Source organism: Rhinichthys klamathensis, unplaced genomic scaffold (genome assembly GCF_029890125.1).
Source record: "Rhinichthys klamathensis goyatoka isolate OS25496 unplaced genomic scaffold, OSU_Roscu_1.1 h1tg000001l_1, whole genome shotgun sequence".
NCBI lineage: Eukaryota > Metazoa > Chordata > Actinopteri > Cypriniformes > Leuciscidae > Rhinichthys > Rhinichthys klamathensis.
This window is the reverse complement of record NW_026606555.1, coordinates 4,624,113-4,641,074: the sequence shown is the minus strand read 5'-3', so window position 1 is coordinate 4,641,074 and position 16,962 is coordinate 4,624,113. Positions and strand designations below refer to the sequence as shown.

Here is a 16,962-nt window from a genome sequence, read left to right as displayed (position 1 = left end):
AAGAGATTGTGGAAGTCCTTTCTGCTTTTGGCTCTGATGTATGCGCTAAAATGTCACGTAAACTTTAAAGCCCACAAAATTCAACTAGGCAAAACCCTTTTAGAGGAGAAGCGCAGCAGAATGGAATGCCGATTGAGTTTCCATAAACCGTTAAGACTATATTTTCAGGGATCATTTCTATAGTTCTTTGCTTGGAAATGTGTTTCAAAAGTGTTTGTCTCCCAACCCACGATGAAGAGTAATGATGCTCCTTTCTGAGCGTGAATTGGGCGCAGAGCAGCGACTTTGGTTGTGAGCTCTGTGTCGTTGATGAACGTTCTGTATTGCTTTTTGCAATATTGAAGAAAGGTGTGTGTTCTGAGTGGTGTTTGGCATTTAAGTCTCATTTTGGAATTTCTTTGTTTTTGCATCTCTAGGTCCCATGCAGAAAACTTTGTTGAAAGGCAGAACCGTTTGATATGACGCAGGACTGTGTGTTGTGTAAGACAGCAGTTGCAAAAAGTGGGTTTTATGGTAAAGAGTGCTCTGGATATGTGCTCAGTTTGAGGTCAGCCATTGCAAGTTTTCCAAGAACGCAATCAAAGTCAAGTGTCTGAAATGCCTACGTTAGCAATTGTTGGTAGGTGCGGGACTTTTTTGTTGGACGTCAACTCTGTGTCGTTGATGAAGTTTCTGTGTAGGTTTTGTCGATGTTGAAGAAAGGGGTATATAATCTGAGCGTTGTTTGACATTTGTGCCTTTTGAGAAAGTGGATTGTTTTAGAAGCTTTTCTGAAATGCGTTGTGGCAATCCAATATTGGAAACAGGAGCCCAGGACCAATGGAGCAGCTCCCGGCTAGGACAAGACATCAATCTTGAGCATTTCCACCAACTCACGTTCCAAACTTGGAACCACCCACAGCTGTAGGCAATGATGGCCTAATGGAGGTCACCGTACAATTGGGAACTCTGCTACACTCAAGGCTAGATGGTTCTAAGTACAGAATCCTTCAGTATGAGGTGCTGAAGCACACGTTGGCCAAGAGAGAACCGGCTGAAGAGTAAGAAGACAGAGACAGACTTGCAACATCTTCTTTTTAATGATTTTGCCTTTCTTCAGTTGTGTCTTCCCCCTTTAAGGTGGCCTAGCGTTGAAACAGACGTGGGGAACAAAGCCGCCACTGATACCACAGCCCGGAAGGAACCTAAGTTCCAGTTTACATTCCTAAGTTCTTGGCTAAATAAAAGATCATTTCTGTTAACCCTGCTCCCGTCTCTCTTGTGGTTGTGTTTTGTGGCAGCTTAAACCTCTCCTCGTCTTGGGGCCCGTGTCACGGCGTCCCTTGAATAAAGCGAACGTTGTCTCATCCGAGATGCAATACCGCATCGCTGCAAAAACTTGAAATGTTTGCAGCGATGTGGTATTGCATCTCGGATAAGACAGCAGATACGAAAATCAGGTGCTATTGAAAAAACGGGCCTGACACGGGTTCATTTCACATTTCGATGTCAGCCATAGCATGTTTTCTAAGTGCACGACCGACGTCAGCTTGTTTCTGAAATGTCTACATAAAGAATTGTTAATGTGCCTGTGACTTTTCTTTTCAAAGATTTTCTACATTAAGCTTCAACAAATGTCAACTACAAAGCATGACACGGGCAGCTATGCTTACAAAAAAGTATGACATTATGGATTGTTGTGTGTATTCCACATATCTTAACAGTAGGCTTCAAAGAGATTGTGGAAGTCCTTTCTGCTTTTGGCTCCGATGTATGCGCTAAAATGTCACGTAAACTTTAAAGCCCACAAAATTCAACTAGGCAAAACCCTTTTAGAGGAGAGGCGCAGCAGAATGGAATGCCGATTGAGTTTCTATAAACCGTCAAGACTATATTTTCAAGGATCATTTCTATAGTTTTTTGCTTGGAAATGTGTTTTGAAAGTGTTTGTCTCCCAACCCACAATGAAGAGTAATGATGCTCCTTTCTGAGCGTGAATTGGGCGCAGAGCAGCGACTTTGGTTGTGATCTCTGTGTCGTTGATGAACGTTATGTATTGCTTTTTGCAATATTGAAGAAAGGAGTGTGTTCTGAGTGGTGTTTGGCATTTAAGTCTCATTTTGGAATTTCTTTGTTTTTGCATCTGTAGGTCCCATGCAGGAAACTTTGTTGAAAGGCAGAACCGTTTGATATGACGCAGGACTGTGTGTTGTGTAAGACAGCAGTTGCAAAAAGTGGGTTTTATGGTAAAGAGTGCTCTGGATATGTGCTCAGTTTGAGGTCAGCCATTGCAAGTTTTCCAAGAACGCAATCAAAGTCAAGTGTCTGAAATGCCTACGTTAGCAATTGTTGGTAGGTGCGGGACTTTTTCGTTGGACGTCAACTCTGTGTCGTTGATGAAGTTTCTGTGTAGGTTTTGTCGATGTTGAAGAAAGGGGTATATAATCTGAGCGTTGTTTGACATTTGTGCCTTTTGAGAAAGTGGATTGTTTTAGAAGCTTTTCTGAAATGCGTTGTGGCAATCCAATATTGGAAACAGGAGCCCAGGACCAATGGAGCAGCTCCCGGCTAGGACAAGACATCAATCTTGAGCATTTCCACCAACTCACATTCCAAACTTGGAACCACCCACAGCTGTAGGCAATGATGGCCTAATGGAGGTCACCGTACAATTGGGAACTCTGCTACACTCAAGGCTAGATGGTTCTAAGTACAGAATCCTTCAGTATGAGGTGCTGAAGCACACGTTGGCCAAGAGAGAACCGGCTGAAGAGTAAGAAGACAGAGACAGACTTGCAACATCTTCTTTTTAATGATTTTGCCTTTCTTCAGTTGTGTCTTCCCCCTTTAAGGTGGCCTAGCGTTGAAACAGACGTGGGGAACAAAGCCGCCACTGATACCACAGCCCGGAAGGAACCTAAGTTCCAGTTTACATTCCTAAGTTCTTGGCTAAATAAAAGATAATTTCTGTTAACCCTGCTCCCGTCTCTCTTGTGGTTGTGTTTTGTGGCAGCTTAAACCTCTCCTCGTCTTGGGGCCCGTGTCACGGCGTCCTTTGAATAAAGCGAACGTTGTCTCATCCGAGATGCAATACCGCATCACTGCAAAAACTTGAAATGTTTGCAGCGATGTGGTATTGCATCTCGGATAAGACAGCAGATACGAAAATCAGGTGCTATTGAAAAAACGGGGCCTGACACGGGTTCATTTCACATTTCGATGTCAGCCATAGCATGTTTTCTAAGTGCACGACCGACGTCAGCTTGTTTCTGAAATGTCTACATAAAGAATTGTTAATGTACCTGTGACTTTTCTTTTCAAAGATTTTCTACATTTAGCTTCAACAAATGTCAACTACAAAGCATGACACGGGCAGCTATGCTTACAAAAAAGTATGACATTATGGATTGTTGTGTGTATTCCACATATCTTAACAGTAGGCTTCAAAGAGATTGTGGAAGTCCTTTCTGCTTTTGGCTCCGATGTATGCGCTAAAATGTCACGTAAACTTTAAAGCCCACAAAATTCAACTAGGCAAAACCCTTTTAGAGGAGAGGCGCAGCAGAATGGAATGCCGATTGAGTTTCCATAAACCGTTAAGACTATATTTTCAGAGATCATTTCTATAGTTCTTTGCTTGGAATTGTGTTTCAAAAGTGTTTGTCTCCCAACCCACGATGAAGAGTAATGATGCTCCTTTCTGAGCGTGAATTGGGCGCAGAGCAGCAACTTTGGTTGTGATCTCTGTGTCGTTGATGAACGTTATGTATTGCTTTTTGCAATATTGAAGAAAGGAGTATGTTCTGAGTGGTGTTTGGCATTTAAGTCTCATTTTGGAATTTCTTTGTTTTTTCATCAGTAGGTCCCATGCAGAAAACTTTGTTGAAAGGCAGAACCGTTTGCAATGACGCAGGACTGTGTGTTGTGTAAGACAGCAGTTGCAAAAAGTGGGTTTTATGGTAAAGAGTGCTCTGGATATGTGCTCAGTTTGAGGTCAGCCATTGCAAGTTTTCCAAGAACGCAATCAAAGTCAAGTGTCTGAAATGCCTACGTTAGCAATTGTTGGTAGGTGCGGGACTTTTTCGTTGGACGTCAACTCTGTGTCGTTGATGAAGTTTCTGTGTAGCTTTTGTCGATGTTGAAGAAAGGGGTATATAATCTGAGTGTTTTTTGACATTTGTGCCTTTTGAGAAAGTGGATTGTTTTAGAAGCTTTTCTGAAATGCGTTGTGGCAATCCAATATTGGAAACAGGAGCCCAGGACCAATGGAGCAGCTCCCGGCTAGGACAAGACATCAATCTTGAGCATTTCCACCAATTCACATTCCAAACTTGGAACCACCCACAGCTGTAGGCAATGATGGCCTAATGGAGGTCACCGTACAATTGGGAACTCTGCTACACTCAAGGCTAGATGGTTCTAAGTACAGAATCCTTCAGTATGAGGTGCTGAAGCACACGTTGGCCAAGAGAGAACCGGCTGAAGAGTAAGAAGACAGAGACAGACTTGCAACATCTTCTTTTTAATGATTTTGCCTTTCTTCAGTTGTGTCTTCCCCCTTTAAGGTGGCCTAGCGTTGAAACAGACGTGGGGAACAAAGCCGCCACTGATACCACAGCCCGGAAGGAACCTAAGTTCCAGTTTACATTCCTAAGTTCTTGGCTAAATAAAAGATCATTTCTGTTAACCCTGCTCCCGTCTCTCTTGTGGTTGTGTTTTGTGGCAGCTTAAACCTCTCCTCGTCTTGGGGCCCGTGTCACGGCGTCCTTTGAATAAAGCGAACGTTGTCTCATCCGAGATGCAATACCGCATCACTGCAAAAACTTGAAATGTTTGCAGCGATGTGGTATTGCATCTCGGATAAGACAGCAGATACGAAAATCAGGTGCTATTGAAAAAACGGGCCTGACACGGGTTCATTTCAAATTTCGATGTCAGCCATAGCATGTTTTCTAAGTGCACGACCGACGTCAGCTTGTTTCTGAAATGTCTACATAAAGAATTGTTAATGTGCCTGTGACTTTTCTTTTCAAAGATTTTCTACATTTAGCTTCAACAAATGTCAACTACAAAGCATGACACGGGCAGCTATGCTTACAAAAAAGTATGACATTATGGATTGTTGTGTGTATTCCACATATCTTATGCCTCGTTTCCACTGAGCGGTACGGTACGGTACAGTTCGGTTCGGTTCGGTACGCAATTATTTGCGTTTCCACTGTCAAAAGTTGTGAATGGTACCAAAAAGCCGAACCGTACTGTACCACTTTTTGGGTACCCTTCCGTTGGGGTACCTAGCACAGTGGTACGGTACTAAAAGGTGGAGCTAGACTCACTGCAGAACCTTGATTGGTTGACAGAGTATCGTCACTTGCGCGTGCTACAAGGGCATTAGAAGCATACAGTTAAAATATAATACTACTGTTATTGTGTCACGAAATGTAGTTTTAAGAGTTTTTCAGGCGAGAAAGTAGTTTTTTAAAGCTCAAATCTGTGGTTTATTTATAGATTTATGATCATTTGAAGATCCATTCCAAGCAATCACCGGGTGCTCGGCGCTCAAGTACCCCGCCTGGAGCAGCCTTTCCCCGGCTAGCCGTTCTGATGTTTGCCGCTGACTCTGACGTCTCTGTAGTGGTTAAACATGAGATATAATTCGTCTTGTACAGACCTAACAGGCGATCTTTGGTCTCGTGAATCTATAATTCGTTCCCTGGCCAATAGTTTTGGCAGAAGGCTAAGTGAAGTTTCATATATTTGAGCGCTGAATTTGTATAATTGACTGAATTGTTTGCTTTGTTATTAAAGCTTTACTGTATATATTTTGTACCTTTTACTTATACTTTTATAATGGCTATTATTGATAAAACTGAAATTCAACAAAAATAGATAGTTTTGTCATTTATTTTATTTTATTACAAGATCATCTGTAATGTTGTTTATTGCAACATTTGTACCAATGCAATATGCAATACATTGCCTGGAATATGTTTAATATTTTTAAATTTAAACGAAAAGAGGCAGGATTGTGTTTTATATTTAGTTTTGTTATAAATATAACGTTACATGCAGTGAATATAATCAATAGGCTATGCGTTGCCTGAACCACATTTGTGTGCTTATAATGTTTAAAATGTATTTAAATTAAATCGAAAAGAAGCAGAGTGGTGTTTTATAACATATTTCGTTTTATTGTTGCCTAAAATGTACATAACCGGAGTAGCAGAGCGAGCTGAGTGGCGCATTCAAGAACGCGCTGTTCCATCAGCAGAATTACTGGACTCGCGTCCTCGGGATCATTCTCCTGAGTCGGACTTTGCGTGGCTACTTGGTATTGAGAAACGCCTAATGCCAGCGCTTGTTTCTTGTGACAAACATCCCGAGAAGCAAGAACAAGATCTGCTGTCTGGCATCCATTGTTGTTTACTATGTCGCTTTCTTCGCGCGAAAATGACGTCGATCGCTTCTCTCCGGCAAACACCATGCCTATCAAGTAAGGGTACTGTTGGCAGTGGAAACGCTAGCCGGATCATGCTGTACCGACCCGACCCGTACTGTACTGTACCGTACCGTACCGTAAGCCTCAGTGGAAACGAGCCATTAACAGTAGGTTTCAAAGAGATTGTGGAAGTCCTTTCTGCTTTTGGCTCCGATGTATGCGCTAAAATGTCACGTAAACTTTAAAGCCCACAAAATTCAACTAGGCAAAACCCTTTTAGAGGAGAGGCGCAGCAGAATGGAATGCCGATTGAGTTTCCATAAGTCGTTAAGACTATATTTTCAGGGATCATTTCTATAGTTCTTTGCTTGGAAATGTGTTTCGAAAGTGTTTGTCTCCCAACCCACGATGAAGAGTAATGATGCTCCTTTCTGAGCGTGAATTGGGCGCAGAGCAGCGACTTTGGTTGTGACCTCTGTGTCGTTGATGAACGTTATGTATTGCTTTTTGCAATATTGAAGAAAGGAGTGTGTTCTGAGTGGTGTTTGGCATTTAAGTCTCATTTTGGAATTTCTTTGTTTTTGCATCTGTAGGTCCCATGCAGAAAACTTTGTTGAAAGGCAGAACCGTTTGCAATGACGCAGGACTGTGTGTTGTGTAAGACAGCAGTTGCAAAAAGTGGGTTTTATGGTAAAGAGTGCTCTGGATATGTGCTCAGTTTGAGGTCAGCCATTGCAAGTTTTCCAAGAACGCAATCAAAGTCAAGTGTCTGAAATGCCTACGTTAGCAATTGTTGGTAGGTGCGGGACTTTTTTGTTGGACGTCAACTCTGTGTCGTTGATGAAGTTTCTGTGTAGCTTTTGTCGATGTTGAAGAAAGGGGTATATAATCTGAGCGTTGTTTGACATTTGTGCCTTTTGAGAAAGTGGATTGTTTTAGAAGCTTTTCTGAAATGCGTTGTGGCAATCCAATATTGGAAACAGGAGCCCAGGACCAATGGAGCAGCTCCCGGCTAGGACAAGACATCAATCTTGAGCATTTCCACCAACTCACATTCCAAACTTGGAACCACCCACAGCTGTAGGCAATGATGGCCTAATGGAGGTCACCGTACAATTGGGAACTCTGCTACACTCAAGGCTAGATGGTTCTAAGTACAGAATCCTTCAGTATGAGGTGCTGAACTACACGTTGGCCAAGAGAGAACCGGCTGAAGAGTAAGAAGACAGAGACAGACTTGCAACATCTTCTTTTTAATGATTTTGCCTTTCTTCAGTTGTGTCTTCCCCCTTTAAGGTGGCCTAGCGTTGAAACAGACGTGGGGAACAAAGCCGCCACTGATACCACAGCCCGGAAGGAACCTAAGTTCCAGTTTACATTCCTAAGTTCTTGGCTAAATAAAAGATCATTTCTGTTAACCCTGCTCCCGTCTCTCTTGTGGTTGTGTTTTGTGGCAGCTTAAACCTCTCCTCGTCTTGGGGCCTGTGTCACGGCGTCCTTTGAATAAAGCGAACGTTGTCTCATCCGAGATGCAATACAGCATCACTGCAAAAACTTGAAATGTTTGCAGCGATGTGGTATTGCATCTCGGATAAGACAGCAGATACGAAAATCAGGTGCTATTGAAAAAACGGGCCTGACACGGGTTAATTTCACATTTCGATGTCAGCCATAGCATGTTTTCTAAGTGCACGACCGACGTCAGCTTGTTTCTGAAATGTCTACATAAAGAATTGTTAATGTGCCTGTGACTTTTCTTTTCAAAGATTTTCTACATTTAGCTTCAACAAATGTCAACTACAAAGCATGACACGGGCAGCTATGCTTACAAAAAAGTATGTCATTATGGATTGTTGTGTGCATTCCACATATCTTAACAGTAGGCTTCAAAGAGATTGTGGAAGTCCTTTCTGCTTTTGGCTCCGATGTATGCGCTAAAATGTCACGTAAACTTTAAAGCCCACAAAGTTCAACTAGGCAAAACCCTTTTAGAGGAGAGGCGCAGCAGAATGGAATGCCGATTGAGTTTCCATAAACCGTTAAGACTATATTTTCAGGGATCATTTCTATAGTTCTTTGCTTGGAAGTGTGTTTCGAAAGTGTTTGTCTCCCAACCCACGATGAAGAGTAATGATGCTCCTTTCTGAGCGTGAATTAGGCGCAGAGCAGCGACTTTGGTTGTGACCTCTGTGTCGTTGATGAACGTTCTGTATTGCTTTTTGCAATATTGAAGAAAGGAGTATGTTCTGAGTGGTGTTTGGCGTTTAAGTCTCATTTTGGAATTTCTTTGTTTTTGCATCTGTAGGTCCCATGCAGAAAACTTTGTTGAAAGGCAGAACCGTTTGCAATGACGCAGGACTGTGTGTTGTGTAAGACAGCAGTTGCAAAAAGTGGGTTTTATGGTAAAGAGTGCTCTGGATATGTGCTCAGTTTGAGGTCAGCCATTGCAAGTTTTCCAAGAATGCAATCAAAGTCAAGTGTCTGAAATGCCTACGTTAGCAATTGTTGGTAGGTGCGGGACTTTTTCGTTGGACGTCAACTCTGTGTCGTTGATGAAGTTTCTGTGTAGCTTTTGTCGATGTTGAAGAAAGGGGTATATAATCTGAGCGTTGTTTGACATTTGTGCCTATTGAGAAAGTGGATTGTTTTAGAAGCTTTTCTGAAATGCGTTGTGGCAATCCAATATTGGAAACAGGAGCCCAGGACCAATGGAGCAGCTCCCGGCTAGGACAAGACATCAATCTTGAGCTTTTCCACCAACTCACATTCCAAACTTGGAACCACCCACAGCTGTAGGCAATGATGGCCTAATGGAGGTCACCGTACAATTGGGAACTCTGCTACACTCAAGGCTAGATGGTTCTAAGTACAGAATCCTTCAGTATGAGGTGCTGAAGCACACGTTGGCCAAGAGAGAACCGGCTGAAGAGTAAGAAGACAGAGACAGACTTGCAACATCTTCTTTTTAATGATTTTGCCTTTCTTCAGTTGTGTCTTCCCCATTTAAGGTGGCCGAGCGTTGAAACAGACGTGGGGAACAAAGCCGCCACTGATACCACAGCCCGGAAGGAACCTAAGTTCCAGTTTACATTCCTAAGTTCTTGGCTAAATAAAAGATCATTTCTGTTAACCCTGCTCCCGTCTCTCTTGTGGTTGTGTTTTGTGGCAGCTTAAACCTCTCCTCGTCTTGGGGCCCGTGTCACGGCGTCCTTTGAATAAAGCGAACGTTGTCTCATCCGAGATGCAATACCGCATCACTGCAAAAACTTGACATGTTTGCAGCGATGTGGTATTGCATCTCGGATAAGACAGAAGATACGAAAATCAGGTGCTATTGAAAAAACGGGCCTGACACGGGTTCATTTCACATTTCGATGTCAGCCATAGCATGTTTTCTAAGTGCACGACCGACGTCAGCTTGTTTCTGAAATGTCTACATAAAGAATTGTTAATGTGCCTGTGACTTTTCTTTTCAAAGATTTTCTACATTTAGCTTCAACAAATGTCAACTACAAAGCATGACACGGGCAGCTATGATTACAAAAAAGTATGTCATTATGGATTGTTGTGTGTATTCCACATATCTTAACAGTAGGCTTCAAAGAGATTGTGGAAGTCCTTTCTGCTTTTGGCTCCGATGTATGCGCTAAAATGTCACGTAAACTTTAAAGCCCACAAAATTCAACTAGGCAAAACCCTTTTAGAGGAGAGGCGCAGCAGAATGGAATGCCGATTGAGTTTCCATAAACCGTTAAGACTATATTTTCAGGGATCATTTCTATAGTTCTTTGCTTGGAAATGTGTTTCGAAAGTGTTTGTCTCCCAACCCACGATGAAGAGTAATGATGCTCCTTTCTGAGCGTGAATTGGGCGCAGAGCAGCGACTTTGGTTGTGACCTCTGTGTCGTTGATGAACGTTCTGTATTGCTTTTTGCAATAATGAAGAAGGGAGTATGTTCTGAGTGGTGTTTGGCATTTAAGTCTCATTTTGGAATTTCTTTGTTTTTGCATCTGTAGGTCCCATGCAGAAAACTTTGTTGAAAGGCAGAACCGTTTGCAATGATGCAGGACTGTGTGTTGTGTAAGACAGCAGTTGCAAAAAGTGGGTTTTATGGTAAAGAGTGCTCTGGATATGTGCTCAGTTTGAGGTCAGCCATTGAAAGTTTTCCAAGAACGCAATCAAAGTCAAGTGTCTGAAATGCCTACGTTAGCAATTGTTGGTAGGTGCGGGACTTTTTCGTTGGACGTCAACTCTGTGTCGTTGATGAAGTTTCTGTGTAGCTTTTGTCGATGTTGAAGAAAGGGGTATATAATCTGAGCGTTGTTTGACATTTGTGCCTTTTGAGAAAGTGGATTGTTTTAGAAGCTTTTCTGAAATGCGTTGTGGCAATCCAATATTGGAAACAGGAGCCCAGGACCAATGGAGCAGCTCCCGGCTAGGACAAGACATCAATCTTGAGCATTTCCACCAACTCACATTCCAAACTTGGAACCACCCACAGCTGTAGGCAATGACGGCCTAATGGAGGTAACCGTACAATTGGGAACTCTGCTACACTCAAGGCTAGATGGTTCTAAGGAAAGAATCCTTCAGTATGAGGTGCTGAAGCACACGTTGGCCAAGAGAGAACCGGCTGAAGAGTAAGAAGACAGAGACAGACTTGCAACATCTTCTTTTTAATGATTTTGCCTTTCTTCAGTTGTGTCTTCCCCCTTTAAGGTGGCCTAGCGTTGAAACAGACGTGGGGAACAAAGCCGCCACTGATACCACAGCCCGGAAGGAACCTAAGTTCCAGTTTACATTCCTAAGTTCTTGGCTAAATAAAAGATCATTTCTGTTAACCCTGCTCCCGTCTCTCTTGTGGTTGTGTTTTGTGGCAGCTTAAACCTCTCCTCGTCTTGGGGCCCGTGTCACGGCGTCCTTTGAATAAAGCGAACGTTGTCTCATCCGAGATGCAATACCGCATCACTGCAAAAACTTGAAATGTTTGCAGCGATGTGGTATTGCATCTCGGATAAGACAGCAGATGCGAAAATCAGGTGCTATTGAAAAAACGGGCCTGACACGGGTTCATTTCACATTTCGATGTCAGCCATAGCATGTTTTCTAAGTGCACGATCGACGTCAGCTTGTTTCTGAAATGTCTATATAAAGAATTGTTAATGTGCCTGTGACTTTTCTTTTCAAAGATTTTCTACATTTAGCTTCAACAAATGTCAACTACAAAGCATGAGACGGGCAGCTATGCTTACAAAAAAGTATGACATTATGGATTGTTGTGTGTATTCCACATATCTTAACAGTAGGCTTCAAAGAGATTGTGGAAGTCCTTTCTGCTTTTGGCTCCGATGTATGCGCTAAAATGTCACATAAACTTTAAAGCCCACAAAATTCAACTAGGCAAAACCCTTTTAGAGGAGAGGCGCAGCAGAATGGAATGCCGATTGAGTTTCCATAAACCGTTAAGACTATATTTTCAGGGATCATTTCTATAGTTCTTTGCTTGGAAATGTGTTTCGAAAGTGTTTGTCTCCCAACCCACGATGAAGAGTAATGATGCTCCTTTCTGAGCGTGAATTGGGCGCAGAGCAGCGACTTTGGTTGTGAGCTCTGTGTCGTTGATGAACGTTCTGTATTGCTTTTTGCAAGATTGAAGAAAGGAGTATGTTCTGAGTGGTGTTTGGCATTTAAGTCTCATTTTGGAATTTCTTTGTTTTTGCATCTGTAGGTCCCATGCAGAAAACTTTGTTGAAAGGCAGAACCGTTTGCAATGACGCAGGACTGTGTGTTGTGTGAGACAGCAGTTGCTAAAAGTGGGTTTTATGGTAAAGAGTGCTCTGGATATGTGCTCAGTTTGAGGTCAGCCATTGCAAGTTTTCCAAGAACGCAATCAAAGTCAAGTGTCTGAAATGCCTACGTTAGCAATTGTTGGTAGTTGCGGGACTTTTTCGTTAGACGTCAACTCTGTGTCGTTGATGAAGTTTCTGTGTAGCTTTTGTCGATGTTGAAGAAAGGGGTATATAATCTGAGCGTTGTTTGACATTTGTGCCTTTTGAGAAAGTGGATTGTTTTAGAAGCTTTTCTGAAATGCGTTGTGGCAATCCAATATTGGAAACAGGAGCCCAGGACCAATGGAGCAGCTCCCGGCTAGGACAAGACATCAATCTTGAGCATTTCCACCAACTCACATTCCAAACTTGGAACCACCCACAGCTGTAGGCAATGATGGCCTAATGGAGGTCACCGTACAATTGGGAACTCTGCTACACTCAAGGCTAGATGGTTCTAAGTACAGAATCCTTCAGTATGAGGTGCTGAAGCACACGTTGGCCAAGAGAGAACCGGCTGAAGAGTAAGAAGACAGAGACAGACTTGCAACATCTTCTTTTTAATGATTTTGCCTTTCTTCAGTTGTGTCTTCCCCCTTTAAGGTGGCCGAGCGTTGAAACAGACGTGGGGAACAAAGCCGCCACTGATACCACAGCCCGGAAGGAACCTAAGTTCCAGTTTACATTCCTAAGTTCTTGGCTAAATAAAAGATCATTTCTGTTAACCCTGCTCCCGTCTCTCTTGTGGTTGTGTTTTGTGGCAGCTTAAACCTCTCCTCGTCTTGGGGCCCGTGTCACGGCATCCTTTGAATAAAGCGAACGTTGTCTCATCCGAGATGCAAAACAGCATCACTGCAAAAACTTGAAATGTTTGCAGCGATGTGGTATTGCATCTCGGATAAGACAGCAGATAAGAAAATCAGGTGCTATTGAAAAAACGGGCCTGACACGGGTTCATTTCACATTTCGATGTCAGCCATAGCATGTTTTCTAAGTGCACGACCGACGTCAGCTTGTTTCTGAAATGTCTACATAAAGAATTGTTAATGTGCCTGTGACTTTTCTTTTCAAAGATTTTCTACATTTAGCTTCAACAAATGTCAACTACAAAGCATGAGACGGGCAGCTATGCTTACAAAAAAGTATGACATTATGGATTGTTGTGTGTATTCCACATATCTTAACAGTAGGCTTCAAAGAGATTGTGGAAGTCCTTTCTGCTTTTGGCTCCGATGTATGTGCTAAAATGTCACGTAAACTTTAAAGCCCACAAAATTCAACTAGGCAAAACCCTTTTAGAGGAGAGGCGCAGCAGAATGGAATGCCGATTGAGTTTCCATAAACCGTTAAGACTATATTTTCAGGGATCATTTCTATAGTTCTTTGCTTGGAAATGTGTTTCGAAAGTGTTTGTCTCCCAACCCACGATGAAGAGTAATGATGCTCCTTTCTGAGCGTGAATTGGGCGCAGAGCAGCGACTTTGGTTGTGAGCTCTGTGTCGTTGATGAACGTTCTGTATTGCTTTTTGCAATATTGAAGAAAGGAGTATGTTCTGAGTGGTGTTTGGCATTTAAGTCTCATTTTGGAATTTCTTTGTTTTTGCATCTGTAGGTCCCATGCAGAAAACTTTGTTGAAAGGCAGAACCGTTTGCAATGATGCAGGACTGTGTGTTGTGTAAGACAGCAGTTGCTAAAAGTGGGTTTTATGGTAAAGAGTGCTCTGGATATGTGCTCAGTTTGAGGTCAGCCATTGCAAGTTTTCCAAGAACGCAATCAAAGTCAAGTGTCTGAAATGCCTACATTAGCAATTGTTGGTAGGTGCGGGACTTTTTCGTTGGACGTCAACTCTGTGTCGTTGATGAAGTTTCTGTGTAGCTTTTGTCGATGTTGAAGAAAGGGGTATATAATCTGAGCGTTGTTTGACATTTGTGCCTTTTGAGAAAGTGGATTGTTTTAGAAGCTTTTCTGAAATGCGTTGTGGCAATCCAATATTGGAAACAGGAGCCCAGGACCAATGGAGCAGCTCCCGGCTAGGACAAGACATCAATCTTGAGCATTTCCACCAACTCACATTCCAAACTTGGAACCACCCACAGCTGTAGGCAATGATGGCCTAATGGAGGTCACTGTACAATTGGGAACTCTGCTACACTCAAGGCTAGATGGTTCTAAGTACAGAATCCTTCAGTATGAGGTGCTGAAGCACACGTTGGCCAAGAGAGAACCGGCTGAAGAGTAAGAAGACAGAGACAGACTTGCAACATCTTCTTTTTAATGATTTTGCCTTTCTTCAGTTGTGTCTTCCCCCTTTAAGGTGGCCTAGCGTTGAAACAGACGTGGGGAACAAAGCCGCCACTGATACCACAGCCCGGAAGGAACCTAAGTTCCAGTTTACATTCCTAAGTTCTTGGCTAAATAAAAGATCATTTCTGTTAACCCTGCTCCCGTCTCTCTTGTGGTTGTGTTTTGTGGCAGCTTAAACCTCTCCTCGTCTTGGGGCCCGTGTCACGGCGTCCTTTGAATAAAGCGAACGTTGTCTCATCCGAGATGCAATACCGCATCACTGCAAAAACTTGAAATGTTTGCAGCGATGTGGAATTGCATCTCGGATAAGACAGCAGATACGAAAATCAGGTGCTATTGAAAAAACGGGCCTGACACGGGTTCATTTCACATTTCGATGTCAGCCACAGCATGTTTTCTAAGTGCACGACCGACGTCAGCTTGTTTCTGAAATGTCTACATAAAGAATTGTTAATGTGCCTGTGACTTTTCTTTTCAAAGATTTTCTACATTTAGCTTCAACAAATGTCAACTACAAAGCATAAGACGGGCAGCTATGCTTACAAAAAAGTATGACATTATGGATTGTTGTGTGTATTCCACATATCTTAACAGTAGGCTTCAAAGAGATTGTGGAAGTCCTTTCTGCTTTTGGCTCTGATGTATGCGCTAAAATGTCACGTAAACTTTAAAGCCCACAAAATTCAACTAGGCAAAACCCTTTTAGAGGAGAAGCGCAGCAGAATGGAATGCCGATTGAGTTTCCATAAACCGTTAAGACTATATTTTCAGGGATCATTTCTATAGTTCTTTGCTTGGAAATGTGTTTCAAAAGTGTTTGTCTCCCAACCCACGATGAAGAGTAATGATGCTCCTTTCTGAGCGTGAATTGGGCGCAGAGCAGCGACTTTGGTTGTGAGCTCTGTGTCGTTGATGAACGTTCTGTATTGCTTTTTGCAATATTGAAGAAAGGAGTGTGTTCTGAGTGGTGTTTGGCATTTAAGTCTCATTTTGGAATTTCTTTGTTTTTGCATCTCTAGGTCCCATGCAGAAAACTTTGTTGAAAGGGAGAACCGTTTGATATGACGCAGGACTGTGTGTTGTGTAAGACAGCAGTTGCAAAAAGTGGGTTTTATGGTAAAGAGTGCTCTGGATATGTGCTCAGTTTGAGGTCAGCCATTGCAAGTTTTCCAAGAACGCAATCAAAGTCAAGTGTCTGAAATGCCTACGTTAGCAATTGTTGGTAGGTGCGGGACTTTTTTGTTGGACGTCAACTCTGTGTCGTTGATGAAGTTTCTGTGTAGGTTTTGTCGATGTTGAAGAAAGGGGTATATAATCTGAGCGTTGTTTGACATTTGTGCCTTTTGAGAAAGTGGATTGTTTTAGAAGCTTTTCTGAAATGCGTTGTGGCAATCCAATATTGGAAACAGGAGCCCAGGACCAATGGAGCAGCTCCCGGCTAGGACAAGACATCAATCTTGAGCATTTCCACCAACTCACGTTCCAAACTTGGAACCACCCACAGCTGTAGGCAATGATGGCCTAATGGAGGTCACCGTACAATTGGGAACTCTGCTACACTCAAGGCTAGATGGTTCTAAGTACAGAATCCTTCAGTATGAGGTGCTGAAGCACACGTTGGCCAAGAGAGAACCGGCTGAAGAGTAAGAAGACAGAGACAGACTTGCAACATCTTCTTTTTAATGATTTTGCCTTTCTTCAGTTGTGTCTTCCCCCTTTAAGGTGGCCTAGCGTTGAAACAGACGTGGGGAACAAAGCCGCCACTGATACCACAGCCCGGAAGGAACCTAAGTTCCAGTTTACATTCCTAAGTTCTTGGCTAAATAAAAGATCATTTCTGTTAACCCTGCTCCCGTCTCTCTTGTGGTTGTGTTTTGTGGCAGCTTAAACCTCTCCTCGTCTTGGGGCCCGTGTCACGGCGTCCCTTGAATAAAGCGAACGTTGTCTCATCCGAGATGCAATACCGCATCACTGCAAAAACTTGAAATGTTTGCAGCGATGTGGTATTGCATCTCGGATAAGACAGCAGATACGAAAATCAGGTGCTATTGAAAAAACGGGCCTGACACGGGTTCATTTCACATTTCGATGTCAGCCATAGCATGTTTTCTAAGTGCACGACCGACGTCAGCTTGTTTCTGAAATGTCTACATAAAGAATTGTTAATGTGCCTGTGACTTTTCTTTTCAAAGATTTTCTACATTAAGCTTCAACAAATCTCAACTACAAAGCATGACACGGGCAGCTATGCTTACAAAAAAGTATGACATTATGGATTGTTGTGTGTATTCCACATATCTTAACAGTAGGCTTCAAAGAGATTGTGGAAGTCCTTTCTGCTTTTGGCTCCGATGTATGCGCTAAAATGTCACGTAAACTTTAAAGCCCACAAAATTCAACTAGGCAAAAC

The 16,962-nt window shown here is 42.7% G+C and overlaps 1 protein-coding gene and 9 non-coding genes across 10 annotated transcripts in view; 9 read left to right on the top strand and 1 right to left on the bottom strand.

The window, feature by feature from the left end:
- The window catches only part of LOC130088913 (piggyBac transposable element-derived protein 4-like), a 118,743-nt gene that overhangs the window by 54,488 nt on the left and 47,293 nt on the right, over positions 1-16,962 (bottom strand). The gene's annotated exons all lie outside the window — the stretch shown is intronic.
- On the top strand, positions 153-366 carry LOC130071164 (small nucleolar RNA U3). The gene has a single exon (XR_008803976.1). It is a non-coding gene; the product is annotated as a small nucleolar RNA U3 (small nucleolar RNA).
- Positions 1,865-2,078, top strand: LOC130094417 (small nucleolar RNA U3). The gene has a single exon (XR_008807975.1). It is a non-coding gene; the product is annotated as a small nucleolar RNA U3 (small nucleolar RNA).
- Positions 3,578-3,791, top strand: LOC130077750 (small nucleolar RNA U3). Its single transcript, XR_008805830.1, has one exon. It is a non-coding gene; the product is annotated as a small nucleolar RNA U3 (small nucleolar RNA).
- Positions 6,748-6,961, top strand: LOC130091501 (small nucleolar RNA U3). Its single transcript, XR_008807822.1, has one exon. It is a non-coding gene; the product is annotated as a small nucleolar RNA U3 (small nucleolar RNA).
- Positions 8,460-8,673, top strand: LOC130074235 (small nucleolar RNA U3). Its single transcript, XR_008804569.1, has one exon. It is a non-coding gene; the product is annotated as a small nucleolar RNA U3 (small nucleolar RNA).
- Positions 10,172-10,385, top strand: LOC130092579 (small nucleolar RNA U3). The gene has a single exon (XR_008807941.1). It is a non-coding gene; the product is annotated as a small nucleolar RNA U3 (small nucleolar RNA).
- LOC130105790 (small nucleolar RNA U3) lies at positions 11,884-12,097 on the top strand. The gene has a single exon (XR_008809664.1). It is a non-coding gene; the product is annotated as a small nucleolar RNA U3 (small nucleolar RNA).
- Positions 13,596-13,809, top strand: LOC130099751 (small nucleolar RNA U3). The gene has a single exon (XR_008808457.1). It is a non-coding gene; the product is annotated as a small nucleolar RNA U3 (small nucleolar RNA).
- Positions 15,308-15,521, top strand: LOC130103007 (small nucleolar RNA U3). The gene has a single exon (XR_008809317.1). It is a non-coding gene; the product is annotated as a small nucleolar RNA U3 (small nucleolar RNA).